Source organism: Mustela lutreola, chromosome 2, assembly GCF_030435805.1.
Source record: "Mustela lutreola isolate mMusLut2 chromosome 2, mMusLut2.pri, whole genome shotgun sequence".
Taxonomy (NCBI): domain Eukaryota; kingdom Metazoa; phylum Chordata; class Mammalia; order Carnivora; family Mustelidae; genus Mustela; species Mustela lutreola.
Window position 1 is genome coordinate 29,562,756 of NC_081291.1, and position 14,500 is coordinate 29,577,255.

The 14,500-nt window shown below is 38.8% G+C and overlaps 1 protein-coding gene across 7 annotated transcripts in view; it reads right to left on the reverse strand.

Moving 5' to 3' along the window:
- The window catches only part of FHIT (fragile histidine triad diadenosine triphosphatase), a 1,430,768-nt gene that overhangs the window by 1,386,138 nt on the left and 30,130 nt on the right, over positions 1-14,500 (reverse strand). For all 7 annotated transcript variants that reach the window (XM_059161363.1, XM_059161366.1, XM_059161367.1 and 4 more), the window contains exon 2: positions 5,567-5,615. The gene's annotated coding sequence lies outside the window, so the exon portion shown is untranslated. The remainder of the gene's footprint in view (positions 1-5,566; positions 5,616-14,500) is intronic.

The window sequence follows — 14,500 nt, forward strand, 5'->3', positions numbered from 1 at the left end:
GCACTTTAAAATAGTTGAGATTCCCAAACAATACAAGAGCATTTTCAAGTCACACATGGGCTATGAAGTGAAAATATTCTTGGAGGAAATCTTCTCTAATAATACTTACCTACTTCAGAGGGTGCTGGGAAGCTCTATTAACACCAACAGAATACTTTTAGATCTTCAAATAAAAGGACTATAGAAATGCAAAGTATTATTATTATAGTTCTGAAATAATTTCACACCTAGGGATGAGAAAACCCCAGGCCAAATTTTACTGCTTCTCTCCTGCCTGATAAACAAGAAATGCCACAAGCATGGGAGGAAGGGGGTGAAAATCAAACAGAACAAAGACATCCAAGTTTCTCTTTTACTTGAGCTTTGTATTCCCCCTAGATGTCATTTTAGGGGACTCAGAAAAAAAAAAAAATGAGTCCCTTTAAGGTCAGGGTTAATACAGAGACAATGTTCTTATTGCCTTTTTTTTTTTTTAATCAGATAAAGTAACAACAAACTGAGGTGAAAACATACCCTGTCCACGTCTACAGGGCACAGTTCCTCTGTGCACCCGCCAAACTTAATATATTCAATATATTCCTGCAAGTCCTATTACCTTAAAAAAAAGAAAAATTAACTGTAATTTTAAAACCAGGATTTCTACTTAGTGACAGAACACAAGACTGTCCTCTGTTGCTGCTGACGGAGGTGGTGGTGATGCTGTTGATGATGATGATGGTGAGGATGGTGATTACAGGTAATGACAGGATATAGAACAGAAGGTCTCAGACCCTGCTGATCAATGGAATCAACTGTGGAGCTTTCTACATTGGTACCCTTCTCAGATCTACTGATTCTGAACCTGAAAGATAGACCTAAAGTGTTGCTTTGCTTTAACAGAGCCATTAGGATAACAGCTGAAGTGACAGTGTTTGCAAACAACGTCATGATTAAGAATGCAGACTTCCCCTAGAGAGACTGGCTGGTGGTTACTAGCTGTGTGACTCTGGGCAAAATACTTCAGCCTCAAGACTCAATTTACACATCTATAAAATGGAAATGCTATTACTGCCTACACCTCATAAGGTAGGTGCCTAGGAAAGAAAGCAAATTTTGAAAGCCTATGTTAATTACAAGGAAGGCCAAGAGTTCCACATTAAAGAACACATTACCAATCAGACCAACGTGATAATTTAAGTGTTAAATTTTGATTTAGGCAAAAATTGTGATATAATTATGTTAGGGGGTTGTGGGGACTGTCAAAGAACTATTGTTAAAATCAATACAGCAGGGAAATAAAACCCAGCATAAGCACATTTTTGGCAACGGATAAACACCGGAAGTATCAGAGTTGAAAGCTGCCAATTGTGGGGTGTGGGCTGGAAGGGTAGGAGAAATGCAGGAGGAGGGGGTAGGTGTTGCAGTTTTTCAGTATTTGCTGTTTAGTGCTGTTCTATTCAAACAAGGTAGATAGGTTGCTTTGACAAAAATAAAGGTGAATTTTAAAAGATAATTCAAAACATGTATAATATTGGATGTCTTTATATACTAGGGTTACCATAAGGTTTTTCAATTCACCAAAACTTGCTTTTTAAAAACTGATTGATAGAACCCTTCCAACTGTACCACCAAAATGCCCAGACGCTGAAAGTTTACCATAACCATTTACTATGTCCCCGGCACCCGCAGCCCTCCTTGAGGGATATAGCCACTGCCAACCACAGAGCTGCACGGAAGGTAGGGAATAATACTCCAAACTCACATTCTCGGCTTTTCACCCAGTGCTGGAGAGCAAGGTAGACCAGGGAATGCTGACAAGAGAGGGTAGCCTCCTGGGGCTCAGAGGAGCAAGGACAGAATGTCCAGCACAAGTACTAGGTAGAGTTTTATTTTTATTTTTGGTTTTTAAATTTATGTCCCTTTTCTACTTGGCCTTATATTAAAAAAAAAAAAAATCCCTTGATTTTTCAATCTGTTCAACATAAATGGCATCATCGTCATCAGCATCACCATCATTCACTGATGCTATGCCAGCACCTGACAACTGGCTAAGCATTCTCACACACATTACGTTTATGTCAACCTCAGAACACCTCGATGCAGAAGACTGGGCAAAGGTTATCCTGATTTTACAGCTGAGACCTTAAGAAAAGTTGGGTATTTTGCCCAGGATCATAAAGCTACCAACAGCAGCGCCCAAACTAGAAACCATGTTTCCTAACATGTCAGGTAAGTCTCTTTCTACCATACAAGGCACTCATGCTACTTATTCACAGTAGGAGTGCAAAATTGATGTTCCTGTGAAAAAATCATTAACCAACTTTGTTCTAGGCACTGCACAGAACACAGAAGTAGTAAGCAAACAAGACACAAGGGGAAACAGAATGCACTTGCCCATTCCATTCTCGAGAAACCACAAGGAAGGCCAGAGACCAAAATAATTGAAAAGAAAGTGTTCAATAGGGCAAGGCAAGTGTTCAAAAGAAGAATAAAGATTCAGGGAAAAGCAGAAAAATACGTAATGAGTTTTGTTTGGGGAGGCTGGAGTAGGGGGAAGGAAATCACGGTCCCTTCACAATCCCCAGCCCAGGGCCCCCAAAACTGCAGCGAAGATCTCTCTGCTTCTCTTGCCATTTCCAGCTCTCCCCCAACACACACACACACACACACACACACACACACACACCCTTTGAGAACTTAAAGAAGTAGCCAGAAGTGACTTCTCTCTACCAAACACAGGAGTCATGGGAAGTCCAGCAAAACGGCCCACTTTTAAAACACTAAATTAAGAACTCTGCACCTTTTATAACCCACTACAAAACGTTCAGGTACTTACACATGATGGAAGGAAGTAATGAATGATATATTTTTTTTTTTTTTAGATTTTATTTATTTATCAGAGAGAGAGGGGAGAGAGCGAGCACAGGCAGACAGAATGGCAGGCAGAGGCAGAGGGAGAAGCAGGCTCCCTGCTGAGCAAGGAGCCTGATGTTGGACTCGATCCCAGGACGCTGGGATCATGACCTGAGCCGAAGGCAGCTGCTTAACCAACTGAGCCACCCAGGCGTCCCTAATGAATGATATTTTAATTGTAAACCTCTAAACATAGCCTGTTTATTATCTAGCTCCTTATTGCGTCAACTATTACTTCAGCTTCTGTGGTTCCAAGACTGAAGCCAGTTGGCTAATTTGAGGAGGATTATTGGAAGAAGTCTAGGGGCTGGGGGAATCATGGAAAATAAGCCTAATTTTCCACTGGAAAATAAGGCTTAGCAACCATCATTTGCCAAGACAGACATGGAGACTAAAGAATAGGAACTGCTAAGGTAGTCCCACAGTAGGTATGATCAGAGCAAAATGCCCACTGGGAGAAAGGAAAATCCTCTAGCTCAAAACTGAAACTGCACATGAACACCCACTTAATCAAGCTAGTGACCATGCACCCACCCCTAGGCCGAGTATAGGCCGCTGGGTATGGCCTCTGGTTACAGTTCCACTCATCTAACCACCCAAAAAGGAATCAAAGTGCTGTTAGGAAGGGAAAACAGATACAAGACAGAGAAAGAAAGGGAAAGGGGGACAAGTCCTCTACACTTGCCAAGACTTTCTTCAAAAATTCCTTAAGAACCTAACTAACTAGCAGTTAGATCATTAATTTCTGAAGACTCTATTAACTAATAATTGTCTACACACAGCCAAAGAAAGCATTTACCCTGATGCCTACAAAACTTCACCTTGACAACTTCTTACTTCCAGAGGCCTCACTTCTCACTTTATCTGAAAGCTATCTTTTCCTCTGATTCCTAAAGACAAAGCAGAATTTGTCCTTCTTTAGTACTGACATGCTCATTTTGTAAACATTATCCTGAAGTTTCCAAAGAGCACAGACTTCTCAAAATGTCTAATGAATCAATTCAGAAGGATGCTGATTTGATGATAATGATGATGACAGTAATATTAACAAGAGCAGCAGCAACTAACACATACTGAGCATTTGTCGTGGGCCAGGACCTGTTCCAAGCCTTTAATACCTAATAATTCATTTAACCTTCACAACAGCCTTATGAGGAAAACAATATTACTACCTCCATTTCATGAACTAGGAAACCGAGACACAATGGGTAAATAAGTTGCCCATGGTCCAACAGTTAATAAAAGTCAACCCAGGACTGAATCCATGTCTGACTCCAAAATAACAATTTAACAAAGGATATTCATTGAGAGCAGAGGAAAGGGTCTGTGCTGCGTGAAAACATTCTCCAATGAGAAATGGGAGCATCATAACGGTACCTAAAGACTGCAAGGTTCTGAAGCTTGCCACATCATCACCAGCCCCAATAATTTATGAGAATTTATTTCTAAGATGCCATCAAGTACCGCTTTACTCCAAGATGTGGCTCAGTGGTCCAGAGGTGTGTAAGTTATATGCCTGAAAACCATTAGAGAAAAATTCCATGCCAACCATCCTTCATGCACCAGAGTTTAGTCATTCCAAAGCAGAACCTCCAAATGGTGCTTTTATACCTCATGTTTTGATCATTCAAAAGAGGTTTTCTCCAATTTCTCTGCAAAAATCTTTTCCCTCTCAAAACAAACATTAAAAATTCAGCCCCAGAAGTACATTTGTCATAAAGTTAGGAATAACTTAAAATATAAGGTAAATCAAAATGGCTTTTCGACTTTAACTTAAGTAGTCACGGTCATGATTGCTGTAATAAAAACGACAGGAAAAAAACCCTAAAATTGTCAAAAACATAATTGATGATGAAAACAAATGTTAAATTATGGCATATTTCACCCTGGCCACCAAAGACTCTTGATGAAACTGCAGCCCTGTAATTCTCCAGAATGAATTCTTTAAATTAAAATACTTCATGCAGAACAGAAATTAAACAATGAATCAAAGAACAATGCTGTACAGCAGTATGCTTATAAATATACCTAGCAAAGAGGAAACAATTACATTTTTCCATGTAAAAACCAACACAATTGTAATGTTTCACAGAAAGCCAATGGGTACTTTTCCCATTGCTTCGAACTTGGAAGTTCATTTCCTGTAACTCACTTAGGGTCCACGGAGACTGGGCAGAATGAAATTAGCTATACCAAACTGGCTAGCTTTCTCCATTCTACAAAACTAGCTTCTCCACGCAACTGCACAACTGACTTCCATGATAAATTTCATCCAACCCAATTCAAATGCCACTCTGCATTTTAGTTTAAATGCTTTATTTGGCCAGCTGGTTTTATTTAACCATCGACTAGAAGTGGTACGAGTGCATTCTTTTTCCAGCTAGCATTAATCTTAGTAAACTGAGCTCCATTGGAATGTCTTAACTGCTGAGAAGAAAGCAAAAGTCAGCAAGCATACAATTGCATTTGGCTACCCTCAGCACATCATTTTATTTCCTCCTGCTCTCTGCTAACTATTGCTCAGCACTTTTGCCTAAGAGGGGGGACAAGCAGGTGGTTAAGGAAGTTGTCCTGTCAGCTGTATCTTTAATCCGAGTGTTTAAATCTCTGAATAAAAGAAAAATCAATGTTGTAAAGGCAATGTTTGTCAAGGCCATGTAATAAATACACTTACCTTTACAGACTGTTCTCAATGGATTTTCCTTCTTCTCTGAGCTTCAAAGCTGCAAAGAGATAAAAACAAAAGTAGGGTGTTATCTGTGAGTAAAACACCAAACGTTTCTTCTCCATGTCTCTAAGGAGAATTTCCATATGCCATTGTCTGTGGCACTGGCCAAGTAACCGGGGCCTCATACATCCCTCACAAAAGGCCAAAAAAAGACTGTCATCAAGTGCAGACAGCACACACATCAGGCCAGAATTTAGTCAGACACCCTGGTCAGATGGATAGTGAAATCTTTTGGGGTATGAGCACCTCAACAGCATGGGAATGGCCAATAAAGTGCAGAGACACAATTCTGGTAAACGCTGCACAGCACACTCACTCTGACCGAGCATTTTATGTTCTTAACTTCTTTCTGCACACTCTATTTCCATTTCTCTGAAAAAGTTTTACATGGGGGAGCCCATTCCCTTTCTACGAGGCACATGGTCCTTCCAAGGAAATAGTATTTATGTCACACTAATATTTCAAGGGGCTGATAGAATATCAGTACATCATTACTCATATGGTGACACCATAAGGTCAAAACTACTTGGGATATCCCTCTTTCTGTCACTCTTGTCTAGGTCCTAACACCTCATAATAGTGAAGTAGCTGGGAATGGCCAACTAATCCATGGTTTTTCCCATGGTTCTTTTTCTTTTCCTTCCATGTTCTAAGTACCCACTTCAGTCCTTACCAAAGAAACCATTACTGCTAATGCCTGGCCACTAAAGACCAAGACTAGACTTCTGGGCTGTGATATAAATCCTAGAATATTAATGCACGAGATAAAGCCTCTCCATGAGAAATTAGAAATTTTCCCTTCCCCCTATTATATGGATTTCAATGGTGTTGGGAGAAAAATAACCTGGGATAAACACAATTTGGGGAAAACTACATAAAATAGTATAATACTGCATTTTTATAAAATATGAGACTTATGGTCTGAAAACAGAGACCAACCTGTATGCCCTTCCAATTTAAACACACAGAAATGCTAACTAAGCAAAATATGGTAATAATTTGGAAGGACCAAGATGGTGGAGAAGTAGAAGACCAAGATATCATCAGGTCCCAGGAGTTCAGCTAGTTATCAAACCATTCTGAACACCTACAAATTCAACAGGAGATAGAAGAGAAGAAGGGCAGCAATTCTAGGAACAGAAAATCAACCACGTTGCAGAAGGTAGGATGTGCAGAGAAGTGAATCTGAAGCCACAGGAAGATAGACCGTGGAAGGAGGAGCTGGCTCCCGGCAAGTGAGAGAGTAGTGGAGCAAAAAGTCGTAACTTTTTAAGAAGTCTGCTCCACTGAGGGACGCTGCTCCAAAGGCTAAGCGGGAAGTGGAGCCCTTGCAGAGACAGTGTGGTCTCAGGACCCGCAGGGACACTAAAGGACCAGGGGTGTCTGAATGCAGCAGATCTCCCAGGTATCAGAGTGGGGAAGTCAGCTGCAAAGATGGAGCGAAGCAGTGGGCTTTCAGCTCAGGGTTACCTTAAACTGTGATCCAAGGCACACTTGGGCCACTGCTCTTCGAGCAGGGACCCTACAAGCAGCAGATCCGGGCAGACCCCCTCCTTCCTCCTCCAGCAGCATGGGAATGCACACCAGGAACCTGCTGGCTTTGGAGACTCCAAACGGGGCCATGCACCAGAGACAGAAATGCTCAGTCACAGGCCTGGTGAGCAGAGAGTATGACCAGAGACCAGGGAGATAGGAAGGATTGACTGCTTTACTCTGAGGGCGCACTGAGAAGTGGGGTCCCAAACTCTTGGCTCCTATGTGGCCGGAGATTGGGAGGCCGCCATTTTCATTCTCCACCTCCAAAACTGTACAGAAAGCATTCAGAGAACAAAAGCTCCAAGAGTGAACACAAGCAGATTATTTAGCCTGGCCCCTGGCAAGGGTGGTGCAATTCTGCCTGGGGCAAAGATATTTCAGAATCACTGCCACAGACCCCTCCCACAGAAGATCAGCAAGAACATCCAGCCAAGACCAAATTCACTGATCAATGAGAACTGCAGAACTCTAGAGCTAGGGGAAAGCAACACATAGAATTCATGGCTTTTTTCCCATGATCTTTTAGTCTTTCAAAGTTAAATTTTTTTTAATTTATTTTTTTCTTATTCTACTTTTTAAACTTTACCTCTTTCCAATTTTAATGGTTTTTAACTATTTTATCTTATTAATAATACCTTTTTAAAAATCTTCTTTACTTTTCATTGTTATACTCATATTTTATCCCTTCATTGTATTTAACCTTATTTCCTGTATAGATATAGGGTTTTTTTTTTCTTTAAAATTATGGTTTATAATTTCTTCTAATAGAAGAAATCTAGCGGATGGTTTTCTTATTGTCGCCAGCCTGATTACATTCTTTCCTCTCTTTTTTTTTTTCTTTTTTCAACCAACTTCATATCAATTCCCTTTTTAGAATCTTTTGAAATTTTCATAAGTCATATTCCACCCTTCATTGTGTTTACCCTTATTTTTGTATATATCTAAGTTTTTCTTTCTTTAAAATTTCAGGAGGTAGTTTCTTCTAACAGACCAAAATACACCCCAAATCAAGTGTGCAGCTCTGTTCTACTCACCAGTATAATATATATCCCTCCCCCAATTTTCTCCCCCCAGTTTAGGGTCTCTTCTGATTTGGCGAGTATATATTTTTCTGGAGTCATTGCTACCCTTTTAGTATTTTGTTCTCTCATTCAACTATTCTTACCTGGATAAAATGACAAGGCAGAAAAACTCTCCACAAAAAAAGAATAAGAGGTAGTACCGACAGCTAAGGACCTAATCATAACGGACATTAGTAATATGTCAGAACTAGAGTGCAGAATGACAATTATCAAGGTGCTAGCTGGGCTTGAAAAAAGCATTTAAGATATTAGAGAATCCTTTTCTGGAGAAATAAAAGCCCTTTCTAGAAAATAAAAGAACTAAAGTCTAACCAAGTTGAAATTTAAAAAGCTATTAATAAGGTGCAACCAAAAATGGAGGCTCTAACTGCTAGAATAAATGAGGCAGAAGAGTCAATTAGTAATATAAAAAACCAAATGATGGAGAATTAAAGAAGCTGAGCAAAAGAGAGACAACTACTGGACCACAAGGGGAGAATTTGAGAGATAAGTGATACCGTAAGATGAATTACTATTAGAATAATTGGGATCCCAGAAGAAGAAAGAGAGAGGGGGACAGAAGGCATATTGGAGCAAATTATAGTAGAGAATTTCCCTAATTTGGTGAATGGAACAAGCATCAAAATCCAGGAAGCACAGAGAATCCCCCTTAAAATAAATAAAAATAAGTCCACACCCCATCATCTAATAGTAAAATTTACAAGTCTCAGTTACAAAGAGAAAATCCCGAAAGTAGCTCAAAAAAGAAGTCTGTAACATACAATGGTAAAAATATTAGATTTGTAGCAAACCTAACAACCGAGACCTAACAGGCCAAAAAGAACTGGCATGATATATTCAGAGTACTAAATGAGAAAAATATACAGCCAAGAATACCATATTCAGATAGGCTGTCATTGAAAATAGAAGGAGAGATAAAAAGCTTCCATGACAAATAAAAATTAAAAGATTTTGCAAACACCATAACAGCCCTCCAGGAAATATTGAAAGGGGTCCACTAAGCAAAGAGAGAGCCTAAAAGTAACAGACCAGAAAAGAACAGAGATAATATACAGTAACAGTCACCTTACAGGCTTTACAATGGCACTAAATTCATAGCTTTCAATAGTTACCTTAAATGTAAATGGGCTAACTGCCCCAATCAAAAGACACAGGGTATGAGAATGGATAAAAAAACAAGACCCATCAATATGCTGTCTGCAAAAGACTCATTTTAGGTCCAAAGACACCTCCAGATTCAAAGTGAGAGGATGGAAAACAATTTACCATGCTAATGGACATCAAAAGAAAGCTGGGGTGGCAATCCTTATATCAGACAAATTAGATTTTAAACAGAAGACTATAATAAGAGATGAGGAAGGACACTATACCATACTTAAAGAGTATGCCCAACAAAAAGGTCTAACAATTTTAAGTATCTATGCCCCTACAGGGGAGAAGTCAATTATATAAACCAGTAAATAACAAAATCAAAGAAACATATTGACAATAATAACTGTAGGAGACTTAACACCCCTCTTACTGAAATGGACAGATCATCTAAACAAAAGATCAGCAAGGAAATAAAGGCTTTAAATGACACATTGGACCAGATGGCCCTCACAGATATATTGAAAACATTCCATCTCAAAATAACAGAATACACATTCTTCTCCAGTGCACTTGGAACATTCTCCAGAATAAATCACATCCTGGGTCACAAATCAGGTCTCAACTGGTACCAAAAGATTGGGATCATTCCCTGCATATTTTAGACCACAATGCTCTGAAGCTGGAACTTAATTACAAGAGGAAAGTTGGAAAAAACCCAAATACATGGAGGCTAAAGAGCATCCTACTAAAGAATGAATGGGTCAACCACGAAATTAAAGAAAAATTGAAAAAATTCATGGAAACAAATGAAAACACAACTGTTCAAAATCTTTGGGACACAGCAAAGGCAGTCCTGAGAGGAAAGAATATAGTGATACAAGACTTTCTCAGAAATAAGAAAGGTCTTAGGTACACAACCTAACCCTACACCTAAAGGGGCTGGAGAGAGAACAGCAAAGAAAGCCTAAACCCAGCAGGAGAAGAGAAATAATAAAGACCAGAGCAGAAATCAATGAATTAGGAACCAGAAGAACAGTAGAACAAATCAAGGAAACTAGGAGGGGTTCTTTGAAATAATTAATAGGATTGATAAACCCCTGGCCAGACTTATCAAAAAGAAAAGAGAAAGGACCCAAATTAATAAAATCACGAATGAAAGAGGAGAGATCACAACCAACACCAAAGAAATATAAATAATTGTAAGAACATATTATGAGCAACTCTATGCCAGCAAATTTGACAGTCTGGAAGAAATGGATGCATTCCTGGAGAAATGTAAACTACCAAAACTGAACCAGGAAGAAATAGAAAACCTGAACAGATCCATATCCAGTAAGGAGATTGAAACAGTCATCAAAAATCTCCCAACAAACAAGAATCCAGGGGCAGATGGCTTCCCAGGGGAATTCTACCAACATTTAAAGAAGAATTAATACCTACTTTGCTGAAACTGTCCCCAAAAAAAAAGAAATGGAAGGAAAACTTCCAAACTCATTTTATGAGGCCAGCATTACCTTGATCCCAAAAAAGACCCCATCAAAAAGGAGAATTATAGACCAACATCCTTGATGAACACGGATGCGAAAATTCTCACCAAAATACTAGCCAATAGGATCCAAAAGTACATTAAAAGGATTATGCACCTCAAACAAGTGGGATTTATTCCAGGGCTGCAAGGTTGGTTCAACATTAACAAATCAATCTGTGTAATATAATACATTAATAAAAGAAAGAACAAGAACTGTATGATACTCTCAATAGAGGCTGAAAAAGCATTTGACAAAGTACAGCATCCTTTCTTGATCAAAACTCTTCACAGTGTAGGCATAGAGAGTACACACCTCAATATCATCAAAGCCATCTATGAAAAACCCACAATGAATATCAGAGCTAAGAGCTTTTCCCCTAAGGTCAGGAAAATGGCAGGGATGTCTACTATCACCACTGCTATTCAACATAGTACTAGAAATCCTAGCCTCAGCAATCAGACAACAAAAAGGAATAAAAGGTATCCAAATCAGCAAAGAAGTCAAACTCTCACTCTTTCCAGATGATATGATACTTTATGTGGAAAACCCAAAAGACTCCACTCCAAATCTGCTAGAAGTCATACAGGAATTCAGTAAAGTGGCAGTATATAAAATCAATGCACAGAAATTAGCTGCATTTCTATACACCAACAGCAAGACAGAAGAAAGAGAAATTAAGAAGTAGATCCCATTTACAATGGCATCCAAAACCACAGGATACCTAGGAATAAGCCTAACTGAAGAGGCAAAGAATCCGTACTCAGAAAACTATAAAGGACTCATGAAAGAAATTGAGGAAGACACAAAGAAATGGAAAAAAGTTCCATACTCATAGATTGAAAGAACAAATACTGTGAAAATGTCTATGCTACCTAATGCAATCCCTATCAAAATCCCATCCATTTTTTTCCAAAGAAATGGAATAAATTATCCTAAAATCTACATGGAACCAGAAAAGATTCCAAATAGCCAGAGGAATGTTGAAAAAGAAAACCAAAGTTGGTAGCATCACAATGCCAGACTAAGCTCTGTTACAGAGCTGTAATCATTAAGACAGTATGGTACTGGCACAAAACAGACACATAGATCAATGGAACAAAAGAGAGAGCCCAGAAATGGACTCTCCACTCTATGGTCAACTAATCTTCAACAAAGCAAGAAAGAATGTCCAGTGGAAAAAAGACAATCTCTTCAAAAAATGGTGTTGGGAAAATTGGACAGCCACATGCAGAAAAATGAAACTGGACCACTTCCTTACACCACACACAAAAATAGACTCAAAATGGGTGAAAGACCTCAATGTGAGACGAATCCATCAAAATCCTTGAGGAGAACACAGGCAGCAAACTCTGACCTCAGCCACAGCAACTTCTTCCTAGAAACACTGCCTAAGGCAAAAGAAGCAAGGGCAAAAACGAACTACTGGGACTTCATCAAGATCAAAAGCTTTTGCACAGCAAAGGAAACAGTCAACAAAACCAAAAGAGAACTGACAGAATGGGAGAAGATATTCGCAAATGACATATCAAATAAAGCGCTAATATCCAAAATCTAGAAAGAACTTAATCAAACTCAACACCCAAAGGACAAATAATCCAATCAAGAAATGGGCAGAGGACATGAACAGATATTTCTGCAAAGAAGACATCCAAATGGCCAAGAGACACATGAAAAAGTGCTCAACATCACTCGGCATCAGGGAAATACAAATCAAAACCACAGTGAGATACCACCTCACACCAGTCAGAATGACTAAAAGTAACAAATCAGGATAAGACAGATGTTGGCAAGGATATGGGGGAAGGGGAACCCTCCTACACTGTTGGGAATGCAAGCTGGTACAGCCACTCTGGTAAACAGTATGGAGGTTCCTCAAAAAGTTGAAAATAGAGCTACCCTACAACCCAGGAATTGCACTACTGGGTATTTACCCTAAAGATAAAAGTGTAGTGATCCAAAGGGGCACCTACACTCCAATGTTTATAGCAACAATGTCCACAATAGCCAAACTATGGAAAGAATCTAGCTATCCATCAACAGATGAACGGATAAAGAAGATGTGGTATATATATACAATGGAATACACTGCAGCCACCAAATGAAATGAAATCTTGCCATTTGCAACAAACTACGTGGATGGAAGTAGAGGGTATTATGCTGAGTGCAACTGGTCAGAGAACGACAATTATCATATGATCTCTCTGATATGAGGAATTTGAGAGGCAGGGCAAGGGGTTTTGGGGGGCAGGCAGGGAAAAATGAAACAAGATGGGATCAGGAGGGAGACAAACCATAAGAGACTCTTAATCTCATGAGACAAACTGAGGGTTGCTGGGAGGGTGGGGGGGGGGGTGGGGATAGGGTGGCCGGGTTATGGACTTTGGGGAGGGCATGTGTTATGGTGAGTGCTGTAAAATGTATAAGTCTGATAATTCACAGACCTAAATCCCTGGGGCAAATAATACATTACGTGTTAATTAAAAAAAAAAGAAAGAAAGAAAGAAAGAAAGAAAAAAAATATATGGTGATAATTTAAGTACATATATACCCAAATAGCCAAGCTCAAAGAAAAGGAAAAGACAAATGTGAAAATATAATGAATGTAAATTTTCTAGAATAAGACATGAATCCTCATGAAAAAAGCACACTGAGACCTCAGCAAGATAAATAAAAGCAAATCCACAGGTAGATACATCAGAAAGAAACCACAAAATACCAGGAGATAGAAAGCCTTAAAGTCAAAAAAAAAAAAAAAGAAAGCCTTAAAGTCAACCAGAGAGAAAAAACAGACTCCTTACAAAACAACTTGTCATCAGCAAAAATAAAAGCAAGACAGCAATGAAATTACATGTTCAAAGTACTAAGGGGGAAAAAAGTTCAACAAAAATTCTATAGCCATGCTAAACAAATTATCATTCAAAAATGACAGAGAAATAAGGACATTTTTCAAGGGAGGGACAAGGATTGTTTTCTGCTCATAGTAGTTTTGCTAAAAGAAATACTAAAAGGCATACTTGAATAAAAAGGAATTGACCCCAGATGGAAGGAATGAGCAGCAAAAAGCAATCGGAAATAAAGACATTAGCAAGCATGATGGTAAATCTAGTAAATTTAATAATGAATAATGGGTATTAAGTAATAATTACTAAGCCTTGGTTGTAAAATCCAACAATAACAGTAATGACCAATTTTTAGGGTTTCCAAATAAGGTGAAATTAGTTGTTAGTTCCAATTATATGGAATAAGGGAGGGGAATAAATTGCTTAGAAGGAAGAGACAGACACTGATCAAACTGTTAAAGATATGCATTAAAGTTACTGACTAACTTGTTAAGCATAACCAGCATTTCTTTCTCATTGTATATAGTCAAAGATACCCTTCCATACATGCTCACAAAGATGCATACAAAAATGTTTAGAGCCTCATTGCTAGACTACCAAGAAATACTGAAAACAACCCAAACACCTATCAACAGTACAATGAATACATACATTTTTACAGTCTTACAATGAGGTATTATACAGCTTTGAAAAATCAATGAACACCGTCACACACATCAACATCTATGCCTCTCAAAAATATGATATAAAACAACAAGCAAGTCACAGAAGACTATAAGTATCATTCCATTATATACAACA